We start from the raw sequence: 16,796 nt of genomic DNA, 5'->3' as shown, positions 1-16,796 counted from the left end.
TATTGGCTTTCAAGAGTACAATAAAAAATCAAGATAAAATCTCTGTTCTTGTATAAACAAAGTGATAAAAACTTTTGTATGCTGCATGCATATTAGTTGAATAATTGTATCTAACTAGTGGCATGATACTATGAATAAAAATCCACAAAACCTATTGTATTCCTTTTCTGCTAGAAATTATATTTCCTCTATTTAATTAAAATAAGCATTATCAGTAATTATCAAAAACATTTTACAACTATTAAATCATCATTAAGAACTTTGAATGCCTTCTGATTTCTTCCAGTTTTTTCCATACTGCACAATTATGATGCACATTTATTCATCTATCTATTAATTTTTAGCATAATTTTGACACATCTGAATATATTCTATTTTCCTAAATGTATATTTAGTGTATGATGTAACATATTTTAAATCTGTCCTGTGATAGCTATCCTTATGGTTTTTGTTTATTGAATTGATATGCTACTTAGTGAAATAATGTTTAAAAGGTATATAAAATAATTTATGTTGGAATTTATGTAAATCTACATGCATTCATTATGTTTATTTGGCATTTAAATGCATAAACATTTTTTCAGGTGTTGTTTTGTTTGTCTTCTTAGGCTTTCAGGATGAACTTGCTGTCTCTGATCTCTTTCATTCTGCAGTCGCATGCTCAGGCTGCATAAGGACACATCTCCCTGTTTTTTAAGGGATGTTCCTTAAAAACCTTGGAAATTCTGCAGTTTAGGCAGTAGATGAATGTAAGAGCCTTTCCTTTTTAAACCTTTCCTTTTACTTTTATAGGAACATATTTACAAAATGTTGAAACATTTGGTTAAATATTGTTTTATTAGTTAATTATTTCAGTTTACTATTTATAAAATACTGTGCAAAAAGTATAAAAATAAGATACAGAACAGTTCAAAAAATTCTAAAAATATTTTCAGTATTTTATCAATTCTAAGGTTAAGGCTGGAATCAAGTAGGAATATGTCGCAGCCAAGCTTATCAAATTCATTGAATTCTAGGTGTTTCTTGTTTCCAACTTTCTTAGATAATAGCAGTTGGATTCTTTTTTTGCCAAATGTCTGAGGAAAGAATTTACAAGCAAAGTTTTTAAAATTGTAGAATAAATCTGTGTGAATTATTGACAACGCTATAAAATCAATGTCTATTATTATTATAGATTATTATTCTACTTTAGAGGGGGGAAGATTTGTTATTTTTGTAGCTTAAAAGTTTGTATTCAATGATTAGCAATTGCACAAAGAGAAGCTTATCTGTTTACTTTTAACCAGTGACTTAGACTTTACACAGAATTTGTGTAAAGAATTTTTAAATTCAGTTTAATATATCTTTAATACTTACAAATGAGACTCTCTTACAAAGCTCTGCTAAATGAAGCAACTATCAGGCAATGACATCCCACGTGTGGAATTTTCTTCTAGTTAGAATTGCCTGCCTATTGCCATTTTAGGATTGTTTATTAAAGTGCCTGTAAAGTTTTTTCTCTTGACTTCTTTAATTTTTCCACTTATTTGCGGTTTTCAGTGTACTGAATCATTCTTATGTGCTAAATATATCTACTTTTATTCTTATAGAAATTATACTATAAACAACAAAAGAATGAACCTGATAATGGATGTCTTCAGGAATTATGACTTTAATCAGAATTCTACCAAACTAATGGAATCATGAAATGGAATGGTACCTAACTAACAAATCTCTTTTACTGCCCAGTTAATATCCCAATAAAATAAGTGTTTAGCAAAGAGACAAAGCTTTAAGCCCTTCATAGCAGCCTTAGAATAAATTTTCAAATGTTTCAATAGATAGACATATCAACATCAATTGCAAGATGCTGAACCATCTCTGGTTTGTGAACATATTTTGTTCATCAGCCACAACATCCAAGAAACCAAGCAGCCAACTAAATCACCTCAATGTAGCGAGAAGTGCAGTCAGCCAAAAAAAAAAAAAATGAACATGAACAAGATTCAATCCTTTTAAAATCAATTCTGTCTATACCATAGAATGAAACTAGAAGTATGAATGGACATTTTCATTCTCATGATTATACCAGCGATGACTTATCGCTTCAAAGTGTGGAATCTATGAAAATTGGAAATGGAGAAGCTTTGAGTTATCCATGTGCAATGGAGAAATAAGTGATAGTGAGATCAAAGTGAGATCAAATCCCAAATGTATACATTTCTTGCAAGACCAACTTTAATACATAAAATATATTCAAATACAATAAAACAAAATATAAATCGGTAGGGATGTTATTGCTAATGTTAATGTCTGATAAGAATTGGGTCTGAAGTATAATATTCTGGTGGCCTTAAAATTTAATATTCCTAAGAGGTTAACTCCTTACGAAATGGAAAGAGAAATTATGGAAAAATCTTGGTTCCAGCTGGAATACTACAGTAATGGAACATTCACAATATAAATATTTATTGGCACTGTCACTTCGGGTTGTAAACCTACACAAGTGGATGCAACAATCAATGTATTCAGATCATGCTAGATCATGACTGTTGGTCATGATCATGTAGGGCTCATGAGCAAATTTGAAGGGCAGTTTGCGCATGTGAACCCTGATGGGATTGGCTTTGCATATACAGTCCTCATGTCTTACCCCCACATTTCCCAAGGTAAATGCTTCTAATCTGGACTTTAAAGGCCGACTCTATTATGTGAGGTCTTGATTGGGAACTGCCAAGAATGAAATCTTAAAAGCACTGAGACTCTTGTCCTCTTATATTATCTTTTGCTTGGGATGGTTGGGTATTAGTGTATGAGTGAATAGATGAAGAAGAAAAAAGCTTGATTCCTAATAGTAAATGCACTTGGCAATTAGAATCAAAGGAGGCAGTCCAAATGAGGACTACAAGAGAGCTTAGATGATGGAGGGAAGGAATTAGTCTCTTTACAGAATGGCAGATTTCTTTAGCTTAGAGACTGAAATGATTTCTTCCTTTTTTCTGGGGACACTAGTGATATCAAAACATCCACAGTATCTAGGAAAGAAATTCACAAGCTTATAATAATTTCTGGTGACCTGAGTAACACCTTTCAGTCCCAGAAAGGAACACATTGTCCTTGGGTTACAACCCTAATTGGGACTGGAATTAAGTGAAACCGTCGTTAAGAGTAGCAGTCAATAAACAAAACATCATGTGATTATACTGTTTAGCAATAGCAGTTTCAGCAGTCCTGGTTGCGGTCATCAGCTTCAACTCCCTCCTGCCTATTTCCCCAACATCTCTGCCCTTTTGGCCACCTTGCACTCTGCCACCTGTAGCAATAGCAATAGCATTTAGGCTTATACCGTATATTGCCATGTAACACTTTTAAGCACTGTCTGGGCAGTTTAAAATGAAGAAGCATTATTTGCATATTGCTTCCGATAATCTGAATCCTCATTTTACCGAACTCGAAAGGATAGAAGGCTGAGTCAACCTTGAGCCTTGTCAGGATTGAACTCCAGGCTGTGGGCAGAATTTGCCTGCAATACTACATTCTAACCACTGCACCTTTCCTATCCCTGCTGCCGCTTTCGTTAGCTGACCTTCTCCATCTTTCTCCGGCTGCTGCTGGCTCAGGATCCAGATGCTCAGTGAGGGGTACAGTCCAGAACATGCGTGGCAATCATGGCAAAATGGAAGAGCCTTGTCTGTTGAAGGGAGTTTTCTGGGTGTGGCCAAGAAGCAGCAAGATAAAAATGTCAGAGAAGCAGGGCAGTGGTGTGACAGAAGAGCCACATGTTTCCGCCCTGGTATGAGGAGTACCACCAACCATTGAGAGTGTAGCAAAACTGGTCAGAGAAAAAGAGTCACTTACAAATCTCAGGGAAAAGCTGGCAGCTGCATGCTGTTTGGAGTGCTTGTAGAACTAGAGGAAGGCTCATCGTGTGCTCTGAAGATTGTGGTGGAAGCTGCTGGCCCTTCATGAAGCCTTGAAGGAGGAACTTGGCCAAGTGATTAGAAGGCCTGTTGGTAGTTTCTATCAGTGCTGTGCTAATATCTATCAGTTATTGAAGCCAATGGGTCAGTTCTCCAGGAATAATTCCAATGTGAGCTGCAGATCATTGTTACCGTATTTCCCCATGTATAAGCACCCCCTTTGTATAAGCCACCCCCCCAATTTTTGGACTGTGAAGTTTTGAAAAAAATATTTTATTAGAGAAACAAGTTATGAAGAAAGAAAATTTACAAAGAAACAAAATTCGACGTCTAGATCTACAACTTCGGTCATGACGCCGAAAGCGGTGCAGGCGACGCTAGCAACCTACGCATCGGAACGAGAGTAGGAACGAAGCATTCAGGCCGATGCCTAGCGTATGCATTTCTATCGCGTACTCGCACTCGTAATCGTATCATCACTTACAATTTTTACAAAAAGTATAGCATACTGCTGGAAAACCAGTTTATTCCTACTTTATTATTTTATGCATTTTTCACGTATAAAAAGTGTACCTGCTTTGTATATGCCACCCCCCTACTTTTTGGGCTTGAAAATTTTGGAAAAAAGGGGTGGCTTATACATGGGGAAATACGGTATCTTGTTTAATTTCATCTGCTTTTTATCTGTGTTAAATCTTTTTCTTAATTGTGTATATGAAAACTATTGAAAACTAAATCTTTCTACAGTCGATTGTTCTGTATATTCTAAGTTTTCCATGTTCTTGTACTACTAAATCTTGACATGTTAACAATGAGTAATCACATTTTATCACTGCATTGTTTAGGGATGGAAATTCTAGGCCAGTTCTAGGCTGTCATAACCTGAGAACAACTTGTATTAATCTAATCCTGAATGGATTTTGGGAAGGTGTTTTAGGGGCAGGCTGGCATATTTTTTCAAGGGCATATTTGAAAGGGGTTGAGAGGATTTTCTTTCACTGCAACCATTTCCATGTCTTATCACCAATAGGCTCTATAAATACATCCTACTTCCTGCATCTATGTGGCTTGCAGAATAATACCGACATATTTTCTTAAGAGAGTGTTTAATTAACATTCTTGTGGTGGGTTTATGCATATACATTTATTACATTTAGAAAATTACAACAATTACAGTGTATGAGATCTTCTCCTGCAACTACCTCAAAAAGCAGTGCTATGAAGAAGTAATAACATTTTTAAAATGTTTCATAAAACCCATGTTGTTTTCTTTCAGAATAAGTGATTTGATCGTTCAGTTTGGTGGTCCCAAAATAGGACATTCTACCTGTGAGATTTATACCATAGCAGCCTCCCACTGCTGAATAACAACAATATCACATAATCTATTTAACTTAAGCAAAATAACCAAACCACATTCTTCAGAGAAAGAGAAAATAAATATCTCACAATATCCAGCCAGGATATCTTTCAAAAATATTTAGTCTTTGATAATTGTATGTTGTTGTATCTTTTTCTTGTACAAGACTCATCTAAATCATTCTGTAAAATAATAAAAGTTGAACAATTTAGTTTGTGCTATTCATATCATGGAGAAAAATAAATAAGCTAGAACAAAATTCATAATTAAATGTGTGATATAATTTCAATATTCAAAATATAACAGCAAAATATTGTATCTTACTAAATTATTTTTGTACAGTGTGTTTACTGTCATTGCTGCTACACCTTTAAAAAAATTGATTTCCAGATAAATTTGTTGGATTTTTAAGTCAAAATTTCCACACCTACAATGTTATGGGTTTAAAATCATACAACAAAATAAAAATATTATTCAGCCCATAGCTGTTAGTATAACACAGATATATTGTGTTATAGATATATAACAGATATATGTGTTACAGATATATTGTAAATATATACAATATGTTCCATTTTCCTGGCTTTATTAAGTGAAATTTTACATTAACTTTATATTCATGCTTCGGATTTATCAAAAGTTATTTCAAATGTACATTTCATATATTTACAATTTGATAAAATTGATGTGTGCCAAGTAGATGGAACAGGAATGAGTCTGGCAATATTTGAAGGGAAGAGTTGCTCAAATCCACCCAATGTATTTAGCAGAGAACCTTAAAAGAACAGAGTGAATCAGAGAAACGGGAAACATTTCCTCAGTATAATAGTTCAACTAAACGTATTTAGTCTAAAGTGCATTTCTCTGTCTATATGGATATACTGATAACTTTTTGAAAGTTCATTTCAGACAATAAATATGGAGACTTCTAAAATATAGTGACAAGCAATGACTCACCCTGTCTCATGTCAAAACAATGCACTTTAGTAATTTTCTCATCCCTTGAGAACCTATTAAACACTAAGCAAATGCCTTGGAATGTAACTGATTTAGTGTTTAAATTATGTTTTCACTTGGCCTTTTTCCAGCTTCTCACTGCAAAGGATTACAGCAAAGTGAGATCTGTGATTTATGCAGACAATGATAATATGCAGTTTGGTTTACCAGTATTTTGACTGTATGTATCTTGAGAGGAAGCATCCAAACAAAGCTTGCATTGATAACCCGAATAATGTGAGAAACTGTGTGCGTTGGCTTATTTAATTAAATTCATGAGAACAAATCCTTATATTTTCATTTTGGGATATTAAAAGTATGCTTATTATGTATGACCATGGATGGATCACAGTGCTTCACAGTTACTTGAAATATAGGTGAACATTAACTGTATTGTCAATCCAGTACTTTACCTGAGTGAAACACATGGGATAGGAAGTTCTACTTAATAAAATTTCCTGTTTTCATATGCTCTTGAAAGGTTACTAAATAAGGATTTAAGCCATTTCTCTTATTTTCATCAGTAACTCTTATTCATGATCATAATGTTCCTTTGCAAATAATGAAGAAAAGTTGATTGAAATTAATCCTTTGTTTAGACTTAGTTCTTCAGAATTTTAGCTGATGTTGTATGATGCTGTCCATGTTTACTATACTTTACATATTTTGTTTCAGGAAAATTATCAAAATATATTCATAGCTAAATTTCACAGATTGGCTTTGCAGTTGCCTTTTACAATTAGAGATATATTTCCTTACTAAAGTATTAAGTACTAAAACATTTGATTACTTTAGCACGGACATAGCAATATTAATATTAATGCCTATTAACTTTTTCTGAGTCTGCATTATTGGAAACAGCATAGGTGGACAATTTGCTTATGTACAGGAAAACTGAATTATTGGGGCATGTCTAATGTTCTTCTGAATCCTTTTGACTTTTTCATTTTTTGATTTATTTTTACATTTAAAAGAAGTATTGTTTCTGTGCCATTATTTTAACCTTTCAATATGCACCAGGATCTTTGTGGAAACCTTTGAATCATGGGGATTTTGACAAGAGTATGCTTTCCCACCATCTGTTCAAAGTTATGCTATGAAGTGATAGTCTGTTATTCAAATGCAAGCATGAAGTCATTTGTCTGTGTGCATCACTTCCTTGAGCCTATCTTTATGCTGTAGTGGCAAAAATATTTGGTCTCTCCCACTGGAATATTCTATAGAATAAATTTGTGTTTGTGGAGGGTCTTGCTCACTCACCTACAAATCACAAAATACCCATGAAACAGGTCAAATGTACAGTGATCTGGTATCCATTTCACAACTTGGAATACATTGCCTTCAGCATAAGTAATACATACAAGTTGCCAAAACCCGAAAGGAAATGATTGCATTTGAGTACAATGCAGTCTTCAACAATAGCTCAATGTGCATTAAATTAGAATCTGCTGGACGTATATGTTAACTAAATAAGTCAACAGTATTCATATGTCATTAGCTTTCTTACAGCATTTTCTGAAAAAAAAAAGGCTGTGGAAACAGCATTTATTCTGACAGGCAATTTTGAAAACGGGAGAAACTTTATTATCTACTGATATGCCTGCTTTTCATGTACTGAAGTTTTGGGTACATAGAATTGTCTGATTTTCTGGGTTACTTGAAATTATTCTGTACGCAATTTCATCTGCTGCTTGGGATAAAGGAAATATGGTTCTGAAGTAGTGAGATTTTTACATTGGAAATCCCTTAGAGTGGACATCAGGTAGAAAAGGATACCCTTTATCTCCTTATATTAACATGGGTTCCCAATGCCTCTGACAGCCCACCTGTGCTTCATAGTACCTGTCGTCCCCCTCACTACCCAGTGGCATCCTCACAAAACTTGTCTGGGACTCCCACCTGTTCCATTTAATAATCTGGGATAACAATAGCAACTGCTTAGTCTCAACTTTACAACCAAATCACTTAGCGACAGCAATCCCGGTCTCATATCATAACCTGAGGACTATCTGTACTGTAAAATTATGTAACTAAAAGGCAAGCAGCACTCAGCTATGCTCATTTTGTTTTGTCCTGAGTTACATGCTGCAAAACATAAAACAACGGCAACCACACCCTCAAAGCTGCCAAGGATTGTGAATATTTGTTGTCTCCAGCAAAATAACATGTTGAATGTCAGAAAAGAAATATGAAAAACTAAGGGATAGTGAATTGAAGGGTGGAACTGACAGACTTGCATTCCTTTGCAGTGTATTCCAATAGAAGGGTGTGTCTGGCTGGAATTCTGGACAGAAGCGAGTCTGATTACAATGTTTTGTAAATATTTTATTTGTCATTTATTCATTTAACATGGAAATTTCTGAAACAGAACTACAGAAAAATCTAATTTGCCATGGATGATATAATTCCCTGTGGGTCCAATCACACTTGGCCATTAAATAATTCTAATCTAGTCGCTAGTCTAGTCTATTCAGTTTTATTTATGTATATGTATATGTGTGCATTTAGAAATAACATTGAATTATGACAGAACTTACCTATGTATACACTTAAGGAATGTTTTGAGTTGATTCCAAAGTAATTGTACATAAATTGTAGTTGTGGATAAATTGTAAGCATTTTCTTCTACTAGATGGTAATTATGTGACTCTAAAATAGTTATTGTTCTACTAACTTCATCTTTGAGTACTGTGATAAGGATAATCATTACATTTCATTTAAATAAAATACAACTAAAATTAAACACAGTATAATTCATACATTATTTTGTATTCTATTAAAACTACCATTTAATAACACATTTTGAGGTCTTTATATACCACATTCAAAACTTGCAAAGACTATACAGTTCAAGAAATTCAGATTGAATACTTTAAATGAATCATAATTGATATGGAATTGATTGCTGGTCCTTTTTGGGGGGAAAGGAAACTTGTTTCAGGAAGGAGTGTAGTGATTAGATATATTAGAAACATACATTTCTAATAAATCTTGATAAAGATTTGTAAAGATGGATAAAAATGTCAACTACAGAAAATACTTGATGTGGCTTTTCAACAAATGATATGAAATTGACTTATATTTGGTTATTGAATATTACTTAATGTTTAAGAGTACACTGTGGAAGAGCCCATTTCAAATATTGAGAATTTAAGAAAGGTCATGTGGTATTAGATCAAAAATCTATACCCTAAATCAGCATTTTGTTCCAAGTTTATGTCTAAGCTGATCTAAGTAGTATGTCTAAGTAGTTGGAAGTCTACTTCCTATGCAACTTGCATTAATTGGTCTGTTAATAGCAAGGGAAATTGGTTGCCAACTTGACTTGAAAGCACTGGCTGTATTTTCTTCCACAAAGTTGTTAAGTTGATGGGCCAACATTGTATTTCCTGACAGTTCTGAGCATTGTATGCTGTACAAAATGTTTATTTTTATCCTGAATTTCCCCATTCATCTTCACTGGATTATCCTAAAACCTAATATTGTGTGAAAGGAGTAAAAAAATTATGACTCCATAAATGGGCATCCTCAACTTATGACCATGATGGGAACAAGAATTTTCATTGCTAAGCAAGTTGTTAAATGAGTCACACCTGATTTTAATACTTTTTCCCGTGGTTGTTAAGTGAATCACTGCAGTTGTTTAGTGAATCATGCAGTCATTAAGAGAATATTCTTTCCTCCGTTGAGTTTGCTTGTTGGAAATTGGTTGGGAAAATTGCAAGTAGCAATCACATGACCTGCAACATCATAAATACATGCCAGTTGTCAAGCTCCATAATTTTGATCATATGACCATAGATCATATATAAACAGTCACTAAATGAATGGTTGTAAACCAAAGACTTTGTGGAATTGTCATATGTCTATAGCTTCTGAATTGCCTTCCTCTACTAAAATCCCTAACACTACATGTTGTAAGCTTTTCTCACAGGGAGAAAAGGAAGGAAAGAACATTAGTCTAAGCACTTGATTATTTTGCTTGTTCATTCTTGTACCACAAAAATAATTTTGAATTAATTCATTATATGCTTGTCATGGAAAAAAATTGCAATACATGAACAAAAGGAGGAGAGGTTTCTTTTTAAATTTAGAAACCACATTTTTGTCTTCAGATAGTCAAGTTAACTAACAGATTTTTGGGTGATTTTCTTAATTTTAGTTTTCTTTTTCAGTTTTTCCAAAATAAATAGTTAATGTTGCAGTATGCATAAATTTGCAAACAACTCCAAAAATTTAGAGAGGTTATAATTTGTACTAGGTAATATATAGAGGAATATCATGAAAATATTCTTTCTGAAACAATTTCAGCATGTTTGACAGTAAGCAGCAAATATGTGTTGTTTGTTATCCTGTGAACTTCCGGAAAACCAAGATGTTCTTTGACACTAAGTCTGGGAGCAGAAAGATAGCAAACTTTTCTCACAGGTAGAAATTTTCTGAAAGGAAAAGGATGTGCTGGCATGAAAATAAGAGTATGTTAAGTTTGGAAAACTTAAAGGCAAACATAAAAGATGATGGCTGGATTGTAAGCCATCTGAAATGCAGAAGACAGGTTGGTTGATGGAAGCCTGGACCAAGTCTACTGACAAGGTTCCAAGTATAGTCTGAAGAAGACTACCAATAAAAGGTCAGCATAGGACATGTCTTGTTGGTGCAGATGACCAGCCAAAGGGAGAATGCCAGCCAATGTAATTAGCATCCTGTCCCATCTCTAAGTGGGGAGAGATTAATAGAAAAAGCTTTATACCTAAATAGCCATATATTACATTGCATACAGAAATGCAATGTTAATTAGGGAATTAATTAACTTACGTAACAGTAAGTAGCAATATTTATTTCCACATACCTATTACTTCATAGTTAAAATGAAAAAGAGAAGACAATGAGGGGAGAAGAAACCTTGCTTGTTAAATGCTTTAATGAAATATTGCATAGGTTGCCTTACATGTCTGAAAGCAAAACTAATAAACCTGCATTCTATGTTAATAATAACCACAGGATTTTTGTGTGCTATGGGTTGGATCACTTCCTGTGACCTGTAAGCACGGTGACATTATCTAACAGTAATGCATGAAGATTATTGTAAAGATCTTGCATCTTGACAGTTATTTCCAAGTTTTCCTTGAATTAATTAACTTCCGTCATCAGAGCCACATACAGAATCTGTTTTTCATTAAGCTTGCATCCACCTCTGTTCCAAGAGTCATTTTCTTCTTGGTCACTGCAAGTTCATAGTCTTTCAGCATATAAGTGAAATAAGATTTTTCACAATGTGCATCACTGTACTGACTTACACTAAGTACATTTGTCCTTCTAACATGCTTTCTCCATAACTCTTTTCCTTGTAAGGCTGTGACAGGTCAGGATGGGTGATACTCTCCTTTAGCTGCTTAGGACTGAGTCTGTGCAAAAGGCTTATTAGCTTAGCTCCGCCCACTCTGGGTAGCCTCTCCCAATTTCTACTCAGTCCTAAGCAGAGTAGGACGCAAATTATTGCCTCTCCTGCTTTGGGGTGTTTTTGTGCCCAAAGGCAGCCTTGTGAGGGAAAATATTCTCTCTTTAAAACAAAGAAAAAAAGCCTCTGTTTCCTTCCTACTTTGAATTTGGCACTCCACTTCACAGCTGACTTTCGGGAGCCGCCAAACAGCTGAGGACTGCTCCGGAGGTCCGGAGCAGCCAGCAGGGGCCGCTGGGAACTTTTTCAGTCCTCCAGGGTGAAGATTGGAGGTATTCTTCAGCTGGATGGTCATTTTTCAAGGGCAGGGGATTCCGCCCTCTCCACAGAGCCGTGGGGCTGCTTTCGGCACACTGTGGTGAAGAAAAGCCATGTTTAACCGTCGGACAGCTTTCCGGAGAGCGGGGGCTACTGCCATGCTCTAATTGGAGTCATGGAGTCCATTTCATTCCCTGCTGTGCAAACAACAGCAGCTGATTGTTCTACAGTGTTTGGGGCTGCCTCAGAGAGCAGCGAAGGAAGGAAGAAGGAGCCTCGGGGCAAAAGCCATTACAGAAGCTTCGTGGCCAGCAGAGGCCATTTTGATTCTGCCTCTTGGCCAGCAGTGGCCATTTTGATTCAGTCTCATGGCCAGAAGAGGCCAATTTGAAGACTCCAGGCTGGCAGCAGCCATTTTGAAGAGGTCTGACCTCCGTCATGCCACTCCTGTGCCTTTTGTCTCTACGCTGATTCCTGTTGTTGCTAAGTGAAGACTTCGAAGGGTTGGCCCTTTAATTCTTTTTTTCCCAGTGGGGGATTGGCTTCCCTATTCCGAGGTAGACTGGGACCTTTGGGCTTCCAGCCAGGCCTGGTCTATATTCTTTACCCTGTTAGGCCCAGGAGAGTATGAGTCCCAGTAGGAATTGTTAAAACATCCTACTGAAGGTTCATAGGGCAGAAGAGAGTGGTGGTTGGAGTGGGGATGGAGAATATTTCCCTGAAGTCCCTTTATAAATCCCATTGTGTGCTCTTCTCCTTCCACAGGAAGGGCTCAGATGATGTGGTGGCTGCCTTGCTTTCTCCTGTGGAATCAGATATTCTGTTTGATGAACTGGAAGTGAGGGAGGAAGTGATTCCGTCTCCCAAACTGCTTCTGAAGGTGATTAAGAAACAGCTGAAAGCTCCTACCTTAGGACCCAGTCTTCTGGCCTCTGGCTGCAGGTTCTTTAATGTGGGACCTGAACTCATCAAGACGCTCCAGTTTCCCACAGTAGATGCTCCTGTAGCAGCTCTGGCCTCTTCCTCATTGGCTCCATCTGATCCAAAGGAAGTCCTCAAGGCAGAAGAAAAACATGTTGAACAATTGCTACAGAGATCCTATCTGGCAGGTGCCTGGGCGGTAAAGGCATCTACGGCAGCGTCGTTCTTCACTAGGATATCATTAAATGGCTGAAGTAGCTGCGGGATAGAATCCCCTCATTGGATGTCCAGGCCCACCAGGATATCAATAAGATCATGGCGGCTGCAGAATTCAAGGCTGATGCCACCCTGCATAGTGCCCAGTTTGCCACCAAAGCTATTGCTTCCTCGGTGGAGGCCAGGCACATGTCCTGGCTGCACAACTGGCAAGCTGATGGCAGATGCCAATTGAAATTGGCGTCTGCCCCAGTCCAAGGGGACAAGGTCTTTGGGAAGGTCCTCGAGCCCCTTTTAGTCGAAACCAAAGTTTTTCCATCGCTTCTCAAGAGGGATGAACATCGAGCCGCTCCTTACTTCAAACATCTTTAGTTCAAAGGGGATTCCAGTTCCAGTTTCCAACGTCCGTCCTAGTCTGCTTACCAACACCAGGAATCTCCTCCTGATTGTTCAAGCAAGGGCAGACAGCAGTTTTCTACCAAATGGCCCTTTCAAAGAGGAGGAAGTTGCCCATACCGTTGCCAGCGCTAGTGCACAGTCTATTCCCATTGATAGCTGATTAGCATGGTTTGCGGACCAATAGGGAGGGTATTACTTCTGACACAAGGTTTGTCCACAATTAGATCGGGTCTTTCTCTTGAGTTCTACTCTACTCCTCCAGAGTTCTTTATCTCCTGCCCATTGTATAGAGATGCTGGGAGACAGAGTTTGATGGAGTCGGCCATCCAGCATTTGCTGGATCTCAAGGCCATACAGGAGGTTCCCCTACAACAACAGGGGACGGGATTCTATTCTAGAATTTTCGTTATTCCCAAGGCTTCGGGAGGGGGGGATATGGAGGACAATTCTTGACCAGAAATGACTCAATAAATATGTTGTGTACAGGCATTTTAAGATGCACTCTCTTTCTTCGATTCTAGAGAGCGTTCATCAGGGCGACTTCCTCACATCTATAGACTTGATGGAAGCCTATTTACATGTTCCCATTTGTTCCTCACACAGAAAGTTTCTCAGGTTTTGTTACCAAGGGGGCAATTTCCAGTACAGGGCCCTTCCCTTTGGGTTATCCTCTGCCCCTAGAGTCATTACCAAAGTTCTGGCTCCTTTGGTGACACATCTTAGTTCTTTCCCAGTGCGCTTACAGTGTTATTTAGATGACATTTTAATCATGTCCTGTTCCTTTCAGAGGGCCCAGCATGATCTGCAAGTCACTATGACCATTCTGCGGGACCAGGGCTTTTCCATTAATAGAAAGAAGAGTGATTTCACTCCTAATTGTCTCCATCGATATCGAGAGCCATTATCAACACCAGTTTATGTCAAGTTTTTCTGTCACAGGAAAGACTGGACGGTCTGCAGGGAATGGTTAAGGGCATCCAAAGTAAGAGTTCTGTACCTTTGGCCCTTCTGTGTCAACTTTTGGATAAAATAGTTTCCTGTATTGGCATTGTTCCCTAGGCCAGGCTTCATGCCAGGTCCCAGCAGTGGTTCTTGTTATCTCACCAGAGGTCTGATTTGAGTCATTCCACTAGTAAGATAAGATTGACTAGGCAAATTTTGCATTCCTTCCATTGATGGCTTTCCAGGGCCATGTCCAAAGGGCAGTCCTTTAAGCTTGAGACCTGTGTTGAGGTAGTTCCCCGTTAGAAGAATGAGTGAGAGTGGTGAAGAATAACACACAACCAGCACACAGATACACTGTATAGTAAAATGTAGGTTTTTACTTCCAGTAAACGGTTAAGCAAAGTCCAAACACAGTCCAAGTCATTCACGATTAAAGCAGTCAGTTTTCAGTCCAGGGATAATCCAAATAACAAAGTCCAGTATCATAAACAGTTCAGTAATAGACTCACATCAATCCAAGACTAACGATGATCAGCAACAGTCAATAGCGAAATGCAGGCATGGCAACACACTCCAGAACAGGACTAAAGAATCCAGGTTTCTGGCTCCATCTTATGGCCATTTGAGGAACCACACCCAATTACAATTTTAGCAGTCTCTTAAACAGACAGCATTAAAATGTCTATCCTGGTTTATATATTTTCCAACCCAACTGTTGTAATTCCTAACAACCTGCCTCATCCTCACTACTGATGATTCGTTGTCAGGATGGGGAGGCTCCCTTGGGTTCCCTCTGGGCTCAAGGCTTGTGGTCTAAACAGGAACAGACCCATAGCATCAATTGGTTAGAACTCAGGGCTGTTCGTTTGGCTCTTAGGAAGTTTCTCTCTCAGGTGTCAGTGTCTAATGTCCTCATTATGACAATGTGGCCACAAAAACCCACATCAATAGGCAAGGTGGTACTAGGTCTTTATCATTCATGACAGAGACAGAGTCCCTGGTCAGGTGGGCTGAATGACACCTTCTGTCTATCAGAGCTGAACATATTTCTGGCTCTGATAATGTGCAGACGGGCCGTGTTCATATTATGTGCATAAAAATTCCTCCTATTTTCTTAATAAACAATGGGCTGAATCAGTTGAGTGAGAAATACATAATGCGTGTATGGACCACTACATCATGGTGATGTTTTTTTTTTTTTACAAATTGATAGTATAAAGCAGTACAAAGCAGTGATTAGTTTTGCCCTTGGGGGAGTTTTGGGTACATCTTGACTCATTTCATAATTTATTTAGTGAACAATTCAGTTACGTAACGGATCTAATAAAGTCACTTAGATTTACAAGGTTTTAATGTAAACTATATCAGTATTGAAAATTTCCAGAAAAGTAGCTTCTAGATAGATGATTGCAAAATGATGACACACGTTACAGGTTTCAGAGTTGGTTGCACTCTCAGTTCGTCCTGCTCTCTGTATGTTCCATCCCCACCGGGTGGTTTTAAGGTTAGATCTGGCCTTTATCCTTAAGGTCAATACCTCTTTCCACAGAGCTCAGGAGCTGGTCCTTCTGGATTTTTGCCCTTATCCGGTACATGAGTTGGAGAAGGCTTGGCACGCTTTGGATGTGCTCAGGGCCTTAAAGGTTTATATTAAACGTACTGCTGAATTCCGCAGAACAAGAGTCTCTTTTTTGTTTTTGCCAACCTTCCACCCTGGGAGGTAAGGTGACTCCATCTACAATGAGTAGATGGATCAAGGCATGCATTGCTCAAACCTATCGTAGTCGGTCCCTGCCGATATCACTGTGCACTCCATTCGTAGTGCTGCAACTCCGGCGGCTTGGGCTACACAGGCATCGGTGGAGGAGGTATGCAGAGCAGCCACGTGGATGTCACCTTCACCTTTCATCCATCACTACCATCTGGACTCCTTCACTTTTCCTTGTAGGCAAGACAGATCAGCCCCACCCTGGGGGATTGTTTCTTCGGGAGGATCTGAGGTGGGGTCCAGATAATGTTCTTGTTTTTGGTTTCCTTTTCTCAGAGGCAATCCAGTCTGTCGCAGTGACTTCGCAGAAACTGGGGGGGACGCTGCTAATAAGCCTTTTGTACAGACTCAGTTGTAAGCAGCTAAAGGAGAGTATCACCCATCCTGACCTGTCTTGCCTACAAGGAAAAGTGGCGTTCAGTAAACAATGCCCATTTTCATGCTTTTCACTTTGCTTCCTATCCTTCATCAATATGTATACTTGATTTAATGCAAAGCCAGACCAACTCAGTCTTCAGTGCTCAGAGGTGACCCAAAATTTAGGACTTCCTCTAAATCAGGGATGTCAAACTTGTG

At 37.8% G+C, this 16,796-nt stretch overlaps 2 protein-coding genes and 1 long non-coding RNA gene across 9 annotated transcripts in view; 2 read left to right on the top strand and 1 right to left on the bottom strand.

The window, feature by feature from the left end:
• Window positions 1-16,796, top strand: part of CMSS1 (cms1 ribosomal small subunit homolog) — a 167,855-nt gene that overhangs the window by 49,680 nt on the left and 101,379 nt on the right. The gene's annotated exons all lie outside the window — the stretch shown is intronic.
• The window catches only part of FILIP1L (filamin A interacting protein 1 like), a 76,512-nt gene that overhangs the window by 45,612 nt on the left and 14,104 nt on the right, over window positions 1-16,796 (bottom strand). The window lies entirely within an intron of this gene.
• On the top strand, window positions 616-3,690 carry LOC148125290 (uncharacterized). Its single transcript, XR_015744310.1, has 3 exons — window positions 616-749; window positions 1,590-1,695; window positions 3,561-3,690. It is a non-coding gene; the product is annotated as an uncharacterized LOC148125290 (long non-coding RNA).

The sequence above is a fragment of the Pseudonaja textilis genome, chromosome 7 (genome assembly GCF_049901715.1).
Source record: "Pseudonaja textilis isolate UNSWEBS1 chromosome 7, rPseTex1.2, whole genome shotgun sequence".
Lineage (NCBI taxonomy): Eukaryota > Metazoa > Chordata > Lepidosauria > Squamata > Elapidae > Pseudonaja > Pseudonaja textilis.
The sequence above is the reverse complement of the archived record's forward strand: the minus strand, read 5'-3'. Positions and strand labels throughout refer to the sequence as shown.